Source organism: Artemia sp. Qi Xiang Cuo, chromosome 2 (genome assembly GCF_049724085.1).
Source record: "Artemia sp. Qi Xiang Cuo chromosome 2, ASM4972408v1, whole genome shotgun sequence".
Taxonomy (NCBI): Eukaryota; Metazoa; Arthropoda; class Branchiopoda; order Anostraca; family Artemiidae; genus Artemia; species Artemia sp. Qi Xiang Cuo.
In genome coordinates, this window is record NC_142795.1 from 53,745,692 (window position 1) to 53,758,774 (window position 13,083).

The following is a 13,083-nucleotide window of genomic DNA, read 5'->3' on the forward strand; positions in this document are numbered from 1 at the left end:
CTCAAAAGACAAGATTGGAACAAAGAGTAATCCTAAAATTAACGACAAGCTTAGTGGATTATAACTTCAGTGCACGAGTAATGACAAGAACGCTAGAGCATACTAGATTAAGTGCCAACCTGGCCTTCTGAATTTTAATACAAGATATTCCAACAACAAAATATAACTCACTGTCTGATTATATCGCCGAAAATATTTGGTGCGATCAAGACAATAACAACGTAGCTACAATTTGGCCCATTAAATTTATCTCCATACTAATAGACCACGGACACATGTTAAAAGGGGAAAGCTTTCTTAAGGCCTTGCGCGTCAACTGTGTAAATAACACGTATTTGAATCTAATAAACCCTTTAATGAGATCCGCCATTTTTCAAGTTATCCCAAGAGAGTATAAAGACATAAATAAAACAACACTGAATTTGTTCGAAGAAGATAAAAACTTTGAAAGAAAAATATTCCCTGGTACAGACATAATTTTGTGTTAACAACTATGCTGTTGCCAATCAGACTTGAACTTAAGTTTCTCCGTGGTAGAAACAAAGAGTGACCAACTGTTACAATCCCGGCTCTGCCGAAAAGTCGTTCGAAAAAATATGAGCAAAAATTACAAAACGACCAAACTAGAGGGCCTGCACCTCCCAAATGGATTGTTAGTGTATTTAATATACTTAAACATACCCGAAGCCGGAAAAAATAATATACTATTTGAACTCAAATTTCTCAGCTCAAATGTTTCGTCATGGAAAGATTATAGACTTCTCGATATGCTTACATCCCCGAGTTCAAAGGCGGCACTGCCGGATGAGGCACCCATATTGAAATTAAAACCCAATATTAGTGGAAGGAACTGTATATATAAGTAATCTCGTTGAAATAGAGGGTTCTTCTACTATTCATTCTAATAATATTACCCTCTAATAGTACCTGAAAGGGTTATGTCTGCATAATGGGATTGCTATTGTTATGTAGAATTACGTTATATGATAAAATCAGTAGTGTATTAATATTTATAAAACTATGAATTACATTGATGCCAAAAGTCTAAATATACTGTTAATACGTTGAAAAAAAGATAGTTACTCGAAAGTCTATATACTTCTAAGCTTATATGGAATTCGTTAAAAGCGACCACAAAGTCGTTAAACTAGAGTATGGAGCTTTAGAGATCGAATTATGTTCGAACACACAAATAGCCAGGTGCAAAGTGGCACCGGTGAAAAAGTAGTTCAACCTCGACCTGAAGTGACCTTATTTTCCACTCAAAGTAATTATTCATTATTGGTTAATATGGAGCTTTAGATGATTCGAATTACGGTCGAATGAATGAGTACCCGAATGTATTGAGGAAATGCCGGTAAAAAGGTAGTTTGACCTCGACCTAGAGTGTACCATGACTATAGCCAATCTTGAACAAGATAACTAGACAAAATTCAATAGAAACTACCTTTCATTTCAGAACAATGGCCAAAGCAATTATTGACACGGAGTTCATATGTATAAAGCATGCCAAAAAAATGTCATATACTCGGCGGCAATGATCGTTGTGAATAAATCAGGGGAGGAAGTCTTCGCAAAAAAATGGGACGTTAAGTATGATTTAAGGAAATTTGACGTAGAATCCTATGAGTTTAGTCTAAACTTCGCAAACACCCCAAAATATCGACCAGCGAGAGGCAAACTAGGAATCAAATATAACGGCAGAAAGGGAAAATACCTCCATTTTATTCAACACGAAATTAGGAAATTACAAAGACAACACAAAATTCGGTACTGGTATGTTAAAGGTCCTTTCCAGACGGACTTACTGCTTCTCGACAAATGTAAAAAACAGAAGTTAGTTTCTAAAATTGAAGGAAATTCAGACTGCATTAAATACCGTGGAAAACATGACCCCCTCCAAGAAATTAAATACTACAAACAGTATTTATATAATCCAAGAAGTGTGACTTATAAAGCCAAAAGAAAAGAAATCATATTTCAAAGAATTAAAACTTACGAATCAAAATCAAAAGTAGTCAAGAAATCAAAAAAACTGTCCCAATCGAAATAATTAAAGTTAACCCACACACCACTTATGTTAAAACAAAAATTCTTGTGTGAAACCAATTAAAATATCTATCCCCCCAGCCTAAGAATCAACCATTCGTTCACCATAAGCAAAGCAACAAATTGTACGACCACGAACCTTAATCTTATCTTGTTTCCTTTGGGCAACGAAGATTATCATAAAATAATATAAACATAATATCATAATTAGTACCTTGTTTCCTTCCCTGAAAGAAAAAGAAAACAAATAATAGGAATCAGAGTTCTCGTTTGATTTATCAATAATAAAAGGTTCCTCTGTGTTATGTCTAATGAAGTATTAAATCGAGAAACAACAAAAGGGATGTGGATAACAAATGTCATAGAAACCTTCATTTCCCAAACCAAAGCCCAAGATATCGTAAAACATGGAATAATCTTCAAACATGAGAATTCGTTACTTGCAAGCCACAATGCCTGGAAAATCTTTATGAAACTGGATCCCAAACCGTTTGAAACCCTATTTCAACAAGTAATGAGACTGGAGAAAAACACCAATGAATTAAAGTATTCCATATTCTATTTCTTATAATCAGACAAAAGCCTGCAGACCACGAAAGATATGCATCACAAGGAAAATAAAGGAAATCTACCCCCCATTTTTCCTAAACTAAAGTTGAAGTTCATAGTAGAAGACTTTGACAAGAAAATGGCAGAAATCAATAAAGCTCTTGGAAATAACAACAGAGAAAACAGAAGAAAAAGAGAATTAAGTAATACGCACGGATCTATAAGCGAATATACTACGAGAAAATATACCGTAGGTTCCTTCTTGGCAACTTCCAAGAGAACTAAACTCTATGATGGAAATTACGCAATGCTAAATGAACTACCGATCCTATGGATTTTTCTCAAGGAATTATGGCAAAATCAGGCTGAACAAAACATTACGAAGCAAATATTATCAAAACTCGCAAAGGAGAAAGACTACAGACAAATTATCAACCTAGAGGAATTAAAATTCTCAAATACACAACAAGATGATAAGAATAAAAATCCTACAGAAAGAAAAAGAAAAAACACCAAGACAACCACGCCTACATATGTGACCCCAGTAAGAGATATACAATCTTCAATGTCAGAAGTCACGACGAGCACAATCCCTGAAATGAGCGCACTTAGCAAGAAAGCACCTAGAAATTTGACCACACTAACTTATCTAAGACCAACGATACTTACAAAATGGACATGGTCAACAGGACCCACGTATTACCGCACCCAGTCGATTGGTGTAATTACTATAGGCTTTAGAGCAAGACTCCCAGTAAGGCATACCGAAACGCAAACGATAAAAGTACAAGCGATTCAACCAGTAGAAAAGAAAACGCAAAACAAGAGAGAGGAAGAAGACGATTACGTACATAAGAAATGTTGGACAATAGATGGCAAACGTACCTGTGTAAGATTAGCAATGGCCGACGAGCCGGCAAGGGAAGATATCGAACCATTACCTGAGCTAAACGAAAAAAAACGCCTTAAGAGTATCAATTCACCAATCCTTCTTAATACTGTATAGACAGAGACTGCAAGCACTATTTGAATTATTCAATACAGAAATACAAAAGTTAAAACAGAGTACCACAAGAATCTTCAAGGTATTTTTTCGAAAAATCAAATACCACAGATCAGCTAGTCTAATACCAATCATAGGAGAATTAGCCTCACACTTATTTGGGCTATCGACTGAAGTAGACCTAAATATCCTAAGGGAAAAAGTAGGAAAACTAAATAATGCCATGAACGTGACCTTACACGTCCAAAAAATACAAGCCAGTATAGCCAATTATCAGAGAGACAAAATTGAAGCAATCTCAAAGAAAATATTAAAGAAAGTAAGCATAATGAATTATTTAAAAAATGAAGTAGATCATGTGATTTCCGATTCGAGCCTCACCATGGTATCACTAGACATAGTGACAATGTCATTACTTAACCTGGCAACTGACGTCAGCAAATTTGAATTTGCATTATTTGCCCTTACTGGAGGAACCTTGTCATATGACCTGGTGGATCTTTCGAACCTAAAAAGTATCTTAGATGAAATAAAAACGCATTTAACGTTTGGACTACATCTACCAACAGAACCAGAAGTATCAAACTTATTCCACTATTACACCAAGCTAAAGGTTCACATAACAGAAATAAGCGAACAACTATTTGAAGTAGTAACAATTCCATTAATAAATGAACAATCAATGTATGACTTGTATAAAATTTCTACATTTCCAGTCAATATAGGTAGAACTAATTCATTCATGACTATCACCCCCGAAGCGGAATACTTACTTGTCGATCAAGATAGGAGAAAATATGCCTTAGCAAATCCACAGGACCTTAAAGAATGCGTAGCATTCAAAAATCTAGTATGTCAACTAACCCTGCCTATTTATAATGTAAAACCTGGATCCTGTATGTTAGATATATTTTTAAGAGAGACTCAACAAGAGGAAATTCCAAATTCATGCGAAGCGCTAATAGGTAGTACTAAGCGAGAAATATTTATTCATCTTAGAAATGACCTATGGCTATTCTCCGTTCCAAAAGAAACAGTTGGGACTATCTCTTGTTATAATAATACAGAAAGAATCGATCTAAGCTACAGAACCGAACTACTATTACAAGACGTGGGAACAATAACCAAAAGACAAGGATTCAGACTAGTAACCAAAGAAGCCATTGCAAAAACACCACTGATAAACACAAGTACAATTATAATAAGCCCCAAAGTGGTCAATTTCAAACCAGTCAGCTTATCATATACAATTCCTAATATTGAAAACGAAAAAGGGAAAACCGCAATATGGTCAAAAATAGAGAATGTCAAGGGAACCTTACCATTAACAAAAATAAAAGAAGCCTTAGATTCTCAAATTCCCCTATATACCAATGAAGACCAAAGATTGACGTACGTAGAAAATAGATGCGGAATATTTTCAACGAATTTTTGGTGGTATATCCTCCTGACGGTGGGATTCGTATTCATGATCTCATATTCTATAAGAATCTTATTTAACCTAAATTATAGAAGAATTTTGAGAATGACGCGTAGAAAAAGACCAAAGTCAGATCACATCGAGCCGAGCGAGATGCAAAACCTAAACCCGGAACTCCCTGATATCCCTTAAGCAAAAAAGTAAGGGAGTACATGATCGAGCGAATGGGAGCAGAGGTCCTCATTTGTGCCATGTCCAGTCCTAAATCTCTACTTATTGTTTGTGTAAACCCATGCAACTGTAAATATGTATTTCTTAAGCGGCATGGATGCGCGTAAACAGTAAAAACTTGAAAATTTATTGTAAATCAAGACCTCTCATAAAACCATGTAACCTACCTCGAATGTAGTTATATAATAGAAAAGTAAATGCTAAAGTAGATGAGTGTTGAATAACATTTAAGAGGGTATTAGATATTGAGCGGATGTCAAACGCACATCTATACAAGTATATATATATAATCACCAAATCTTGAAAATCTCATATTGTGTTATTTTTCGTAGACATAATCATTTTTATTAAGATTACTTAGATTGTCTCGCAGTAACCTAGTATTGCTGAAATATGCAAGTAAAAGCATGAGGATTGCTTTTATTCATTTTATCTTTGAGTTTAAATATACCCATATTAAATTGATATGATTAGTACGACTAATCATGACTATTATTTAAAACAATAGTCCCCGCATAATATGGTATTATTTCTGTACGTTTTTTAATTTGTGCGATTATAAAGAGCGTATGATTCTGCCCATATATTTATATTCTAGGAAGCAGAGTAATCAGTGCAGATTAACTATTGGTGTACCAGCAAGCAACACAGATACAACCCAGTAGCATCTACTCTCATCATTCGTCAACCACCGAAAAGTACTCACCGAGGAAACCCCTGAAGACAATGACCTGGTGAAAATCCAAGTCATCCAAGCCTAGTACCAGGTAACACTACCACAACCACTATCGGCGAACCAAGAACCCCATATATATATATATATATATATATATATATATATATATATATATATATATATATATATATATATATATATATATATATATATATATATATGATATATATATATATATATATATATATATATATATATATATATATATATATATATATATATATATATATATATATATATGAATTGATAATTACCTAAAGAACCACCCCGACCAGTCATGTCGTAAAACTGCATAAATATCCGTCAGATTACTATCCTTAGACGGCAAAGTCCGTAAGATTTAATGTTTGGAATACCAAGAATAACCCTGGATCCAATTCCTCAAAGATTGTATATCTTAAGCCTCAGATCAAAGACAATATGTTAAACCAAAATGCCAAAATCAAGTTTTGAACATACCCAATTAGATGTCACGAAACCAAACTATCTTCCATGAGAAGAGGAACCAATCATAATCAATTTTGTGGGAAATATAAACTGTAAGTGCTAAATTTTTCCCAAAATGAAGTGTTAAAAGAAGATAACAACCAGTCATTATCTCTTTAATCCCTCGATGATGATATATCATTATAACAAGAATCAAAGACAATGCATCAAATATAGAACCTGAGATAGAATTTTAATCCATCCATAATTATCCTTACATGTCTTACATAACCCATAGTCCAAAAAAAGGAAAGACTGTACGTGAACAATTTACGGGAAACACAGACTGTACGAGTATTAGATTTTCCCGAGGATAAAAGTATCAAAGAAGATATACCCAGCCCAGCGATCAAGATACCCATTTCATGTAATCAATTCCCAAAGATTTATTTACCTAGTGAACATTTCAACGACTCGGTAACATCAATCCAACGTATTTGACATGACAAACCACGCACGGACAATTTTGTGCAAGTAGTCATACTTATGAACAATGTAAACTATTATCCCAAGGAACAAGTAGCAAAAATTAAACCACCACGAAAACAAACCATAAACAATTAGCCAACCCAGTGATTAATTAAACGGACGCGCCAAGTAAAGTGAAAACGTATGTGAGTAATAAAGACACATGGAATGATGAAGTAAGTGTGAACCTTATGTATCTAACAATAACTTCAGTGAATACTGAGAAACTTTTCATAATCAGTTCAAAATAAGTATAAATTACATTATTCCAATGTTGCAGTCAGGCATCAAGTTTAAAAAGTTATATTATGAAACCTTTCATTTCCAATCATTTATCTTATATATATATATTAGTGCCCTTGAAGTCAGTTACGTATTGTATCATTATAGTGTCAGGTGGAAGTATAGTCAAGTTTAGAGGAAAAATAAATATGTACCATTTTAAGTGATAGAATAGTCACAAAGGCAGTACTTAATTAGTTAGAACCATGTAGAACGAAATAGAATCAATTACGTATCGTATCATTATATTGTCAGGTGGAAATATAGTCAAGTCTAGAGAAAAAGCAAATATGTACCATTTTCAGTGATAAAATAGTCGCAAAGGCAGTACTTAATTAGTTAGAACTATGTAAAATTATTAGCATATCAGGTGAAGGAATTTTAGTATCAGGTGGAGGGATTAATAATTATTACATAATCATATAATCAAATATGTTAGTCAATAGATAAACTCTTTGACTCTTTCGTCAAATAGAATGTATAGGTGGTGGACTTTAAAGTGATGTTTTAATACGCGTAGTGTCATGTCATACCAAAGCTAAATTTAATGCAAGTAACATGTACCAAATCAAAAAGAGAAAGGGGGAAAGTAAGATCAGAGTTTAAAAGAGCAGAAGGAGCAGGGAATACAACGATGAGGATATCATTAAGAATTGGAAGGGTCATATGTAATGGAAATAATTGTCAAGCCCCCAATAACTTTCCGAGTAAAATATAATTGCCCAGTATAAGCCCAGAAAATTGAAGTAACACATAATTGTAAAATTTTAAAACATCGTATCACTATTGTAACTATGACAAATCGCTCCCACAAAAAAAGGGAATATCAATAAATATTCAGAATTATCAATTTCACATGACACGCAACCAACCGTGTAATCTAAATCTTGGGTTTGAAATTTGCATAAAATGTGTCAAAAATTGCATAAATTACAAAGTAAAGCTTCAGAAAATATTTGCGTCAAATACAATGTGAAACTATGTATCAAGTAAAAAATTGTATCATGCTAGGAAGAATTCCGAAGCGAAACTTTAGAAGAATCATAAGCCGGTTCAAAAGTTAATTAAAATCAACTAGCTAATTGGTCCAATAGTGATATAGGGCAGACAGTGAAACCAATAGAATCTGAATAATATACTTGTTAGTAACGAAAGGACGTAGCCTCTGGTAAAACTGGAAATAGTAGATAGCTAAAACTTAGCAATTTTGAGTCAGTCTTGTTTTGGAGTCTCGCATCAGCCTTTTATCGGAGTCTTTTTTCAGTCTATTAGAAATCTCTTATGAGTTATATTGTGAATTATTCACTCATGTTGAATCTGTGTTTAATTAATAGACCGAAGTACTGAACGTTACTTATATTACTAGTGTGCAGATTTAACCCAGTGCCAATTACCGCAAGTGTATTGATATACCAGAAGGTCTGTTCGATATGTGAGTAAATAAATGCATCACTTCCTTATTTTATTCTCTTTATGCTAGTATTTCTCGAAATAGCTTGTCCTTGTGGCTCCACTCGCTCTCAAGGGAACCTGAATCCATTCAATCTGATTTCGACTCAGTATGGCCGTTAATGCGAGCTCCCCGTTTGTACGGTTAATTTAAGCTCCCTACACACGAAGTTCCGCCTCCACTTAAGTATGCTGATCACGAACCGTCAGCTTAGAGTTTAACTGAATTCCCCCATTGAATTGATTAATTGAAATTTCCCATATAAGGAAACACTAAAAAAAGTATGAATAAATAACATTTTTAACAAACCCCCCCCCCATTATATTTTTTTGTTTTTGTAAAAAGTATTTCTATTTTGTAGTAACTATTCTTTATTCTGTTAGAACTACTTAAGATTTATGTAAAGTATTTTCGCGTTTTTAGGAATAATTTTGTCCTGTAAGAACTATTTTGGAAGTGTTAGAACTTATTGTATTTTGTAATAATTATTTCTGTTTTGTAAGAATTATTAGAATTTTTTAACTTTTTTTTATTGAAAAGTTCTTCTATAGAAAAGTTCAGAACAGAACATGAACTTTTTTCTATTAATTGAGAAAATTCAAAATTTCCCTCATAGGGCTGTTGTATCATCGCTTAAAATATTTATGACTTTATTAATTTTGACTTAATGCATATCCCAATACTAAGCAATACTTTGCCTAAGTCTTTATTGTAGCATTTTCCTCATACGGCTGTCGTATCATCGGTTAAAATATATACGACTTTATTAATTTTGACTTTATGCATACCCCAATACTAAGTAATATTTTTCAAAATACTTTGTTGTAGCATTCCCCTTATATGGCTGTCGTATCATTGATTAAAATATATATGACTTCATTAATCTTGACGTTATGCATACCCCAATACTAAGCCATAATTTTCAAAAGCCTTTATTGTATCATTTCCCTCATCGGGTTGTCATATCATCACTTAAAAAATATATAACTTTATTAGTTTTGACTTTATGCATACTCAAATATTAAGCAATATTTTTCAAAGAAAATTTTTTAATAACATTATTTTTCTAATAGAAAAAATCACGACTAAACTATATCATCCTCATTTCGTGTTCCAAAATATCACATGTGAATTTCTTTTGTATTAATTATATTTGATGTCATTTTAAGACATGTAAAAAGCTGAAAAAATGTAAGTAAAAATAAATTTTTTTTTTTTTGGGGGGGGGGGGAGGAACGACAACTTGGGTGGGGGCATTTTTGTCCTGGATGGGGAATTGGGTACATATAGGGAGACATGGGGCCCTGGAGGGGAACATTGTGTCCTGGATGGGAATGTGGGGGCCCAAACTCATGTGCAAGCCCCATAAATTGAAAACCGTGGTGCTCAGGACCATTACTTTACAAAAACTGATACCTGGCCGGTTGCAGCCATAATCAATTATCAATAATTAATAATCGGCTAGATATCATTAGAGTACGAAAAGATGTCTTTTAACTGTATATTAGGATCCATATCAAATATTCGATTATTAGACATCATGTGACTTCAAGTTCACTTCAATTATTGAAGAGCATACTATCAATGACATTGTTTTAGAGAGAATATCTGGCATACAAATCCAAGAATTTTCCTTATCAACCAGAAGTTGCGATAACCCTCAATGTGTGCTCGTATGGATTGAAGAGTTTCACCAAGAATATATTGTTTCTTGAAAAATGTTAAAATCACTCCTTAGAAGTTTTTCGCTGGATATGGAGGACTAGCAACTCTAATAGCACATTGGGATATGTTTGTTTTCGGAATTATGGGATACCTGTGTGCTATGAATGATGCTCGCAAAAATTCCCTAGAATATTCATTATCAAGCGGAAATTGGATAACACCAGATGTGTCGTAGGAATGATGGGATATGGGTGTCGTCGGAATTATGAAATACCTTTGCGGTTGTAGTAATGGGATACCTGTGGGCTCGGAGTATTGCCCCCCATACTACCCTCTTATACTTAACCGGCATCCTCATTTAAATTTGCATAAGTAAACAACAGCACTTGTTAAAAGAATGACGTAACAGTCATCTGTGCGTAAAATATAAACAATAAACGACTTGGAAAATGCCTTGACGAAACTCTGCCAAATATCCAGTAGAAAAATAGTGTCGGTACCGGGAACCGAAGGGATATGGGCGCGGCCGGATTTTTCGATAGCATACCAATTTTATAAATATTTTAGTCCTTTCCAAAGTTTATAGGACTACCTCTTCCATAAAACCTCATAAGATCCCTAGGTATAAGTTACAACCCTTCCCCCGGGTTCTGGGAGGGGGTATCTTGACACCGAAGTTTTTGTCATCTAATCGTTGGACTATGTCAAAAAAATCTCTATCTCAAAATTTTGATTGGATGCATTTGGAGAAAAGGGGGTTTAGGAAGGGGGGGGGGGTGTAGATGCTCGCTGATCACTTTTGATGACTCTTAAAAAGGTAAGTAGAACTTCCAATTTCCAGTCAAATGAACCACCTTTAATGTTTGTACGACCACCCCTTACATAAGACCTTATCTACCCCAAGGGCGTAATTTACAACACTTCCCTGGGCTCATGGGGGTTGTGTCGACTCCTGAGTTCTTGTCATTTGATCTCTAAACCATTTTGAACAAAATGGCTGTCACAATTTTGATCGGTTGCATTTGGGGGAAAAGGGCCTTGGGCGAGGGGGGGATAGTTTCCCTCCGATTAATTTTGACTCTTAAAAAGGGTATGGAGGACTAGTAACTCTAATAGCACATTGGGATTTGTGTGTAGTTGGAATTTTGGGATACCTCTCTTCTCGGATTGATGCTGGCAAACTTTTTTAGAATTTTCCTTATCAACCGGAAATTATATAGCACCAGATGTGTTGTAGGAATGATGGGATATGTGCGTAGTCGGGATGAAGGGATACCTCTGCACTTGTAGCAATGGGATACCTGAAGTTTTTGTCATCTATTTGTTGGACTATGTAAAAAAAAATTGTAACTCAATATTTTGATGGGATGCATTTGGGGAAAAGAGGGTGTAGGAAGGGGGGTGTATATGCCCGCTGATCACTTTTGACGACTCTTAAAAAGGTAAGTAGAACTTCCAATTACCAATCAAATGAACCACCTCAGATGTCTGTACGACCACCCCTTACGTAAAAACTTAACTCCCCCAAGGGCATAATTTAAAACACTTCCCCGGGCTCATAGGGGTTGTGTCAACCCCTGAGTTCTTGTCATTTGATCTTTAAGCTATTTTGAACAAAATGGCTGTCACAATTTTGATCGGATGCATTTGGGGGAAAAGAGCCTTGGGGGAGGGGGGGAATAGTTTCCCTCCGATTAATCTTGACTCTTAAAAAGGGTACTAGAAATTTCAATTTGCAATCGAATGAGCCCCTTCCAAAGTTTATACGACCATCCTTTCCATAAAAACCTTATCTGCCCCCTATGCATAAGTTACAACCCTTGCCCCCCGTTTCTGGGAGGGGGGTTCTGTTATCCCTGGAGTTTTTGTTATATGCTCCTTGGCCTATTTGAACAAAATGGCTATATACAAAATTTTGATAATACACATTTAGGGAAAAGAGAGTTGGGGGGAGGGAGGAGGCTAGTTGCCATCGGATCACTTTTGAATCATAAACAGGGAATAAGAACTTTCGATTTCTAATAATTTGAGTCCCCCCCCCGAGGTTTTTACGGCCACTTTTCCATAAAAATCCTATATACTCTCAGCACATAAGTTACAATCCTTCCTCTGGGCTCTGGGGGGGGGGAGGTTATGGTTTACCACGAAGTTTTTTTATTACCTGACCGTTAGACTATCTAAAACAGATTGGCTATCTCAGCATTTTGATCAGATATATTTGGGGAAAACAGGGTGTGTGTGTGAGGAGGAGGGGGTTAGATGCCCTCCAATCCTTTTTCACTCATCAAAAGGTAACTAGAATTTTCAATTTTCGATTAAATGAGCCACCTCTAAAGTTTATACGACCACCCCTTACGTAAAAACTTTATATGCCCCTGGGGCATAGCTTAAAACACTTGCCCCCAGGCTTTGGGGATTTGTGTTGACCCCAGAGTTTTTTTTTATTTCATGTTTGAACTATTTTGAACAAAACCGCTATCTTGAAATTTTTGTCGGTAGGATCTGGGGAAAGGGCGTGGGAGTGGGGAGGGGCTAATTACCCTCTGATCTATTTTGGATCTTAAAAAATGAACAAGAACTTTCAATTGCCAATCAAATGAGTCCTCTGTGAAGTTTATACGAGCATCTCTTCTATAAGAACCATATATGCCCCCTGAACATAGCTTACATTGCCTGCCCCTTTCCTCTGTCGCTGATAGGGAAAGAGGAAAGAAATGATGACGGATTGGAGACCCCAAACCATG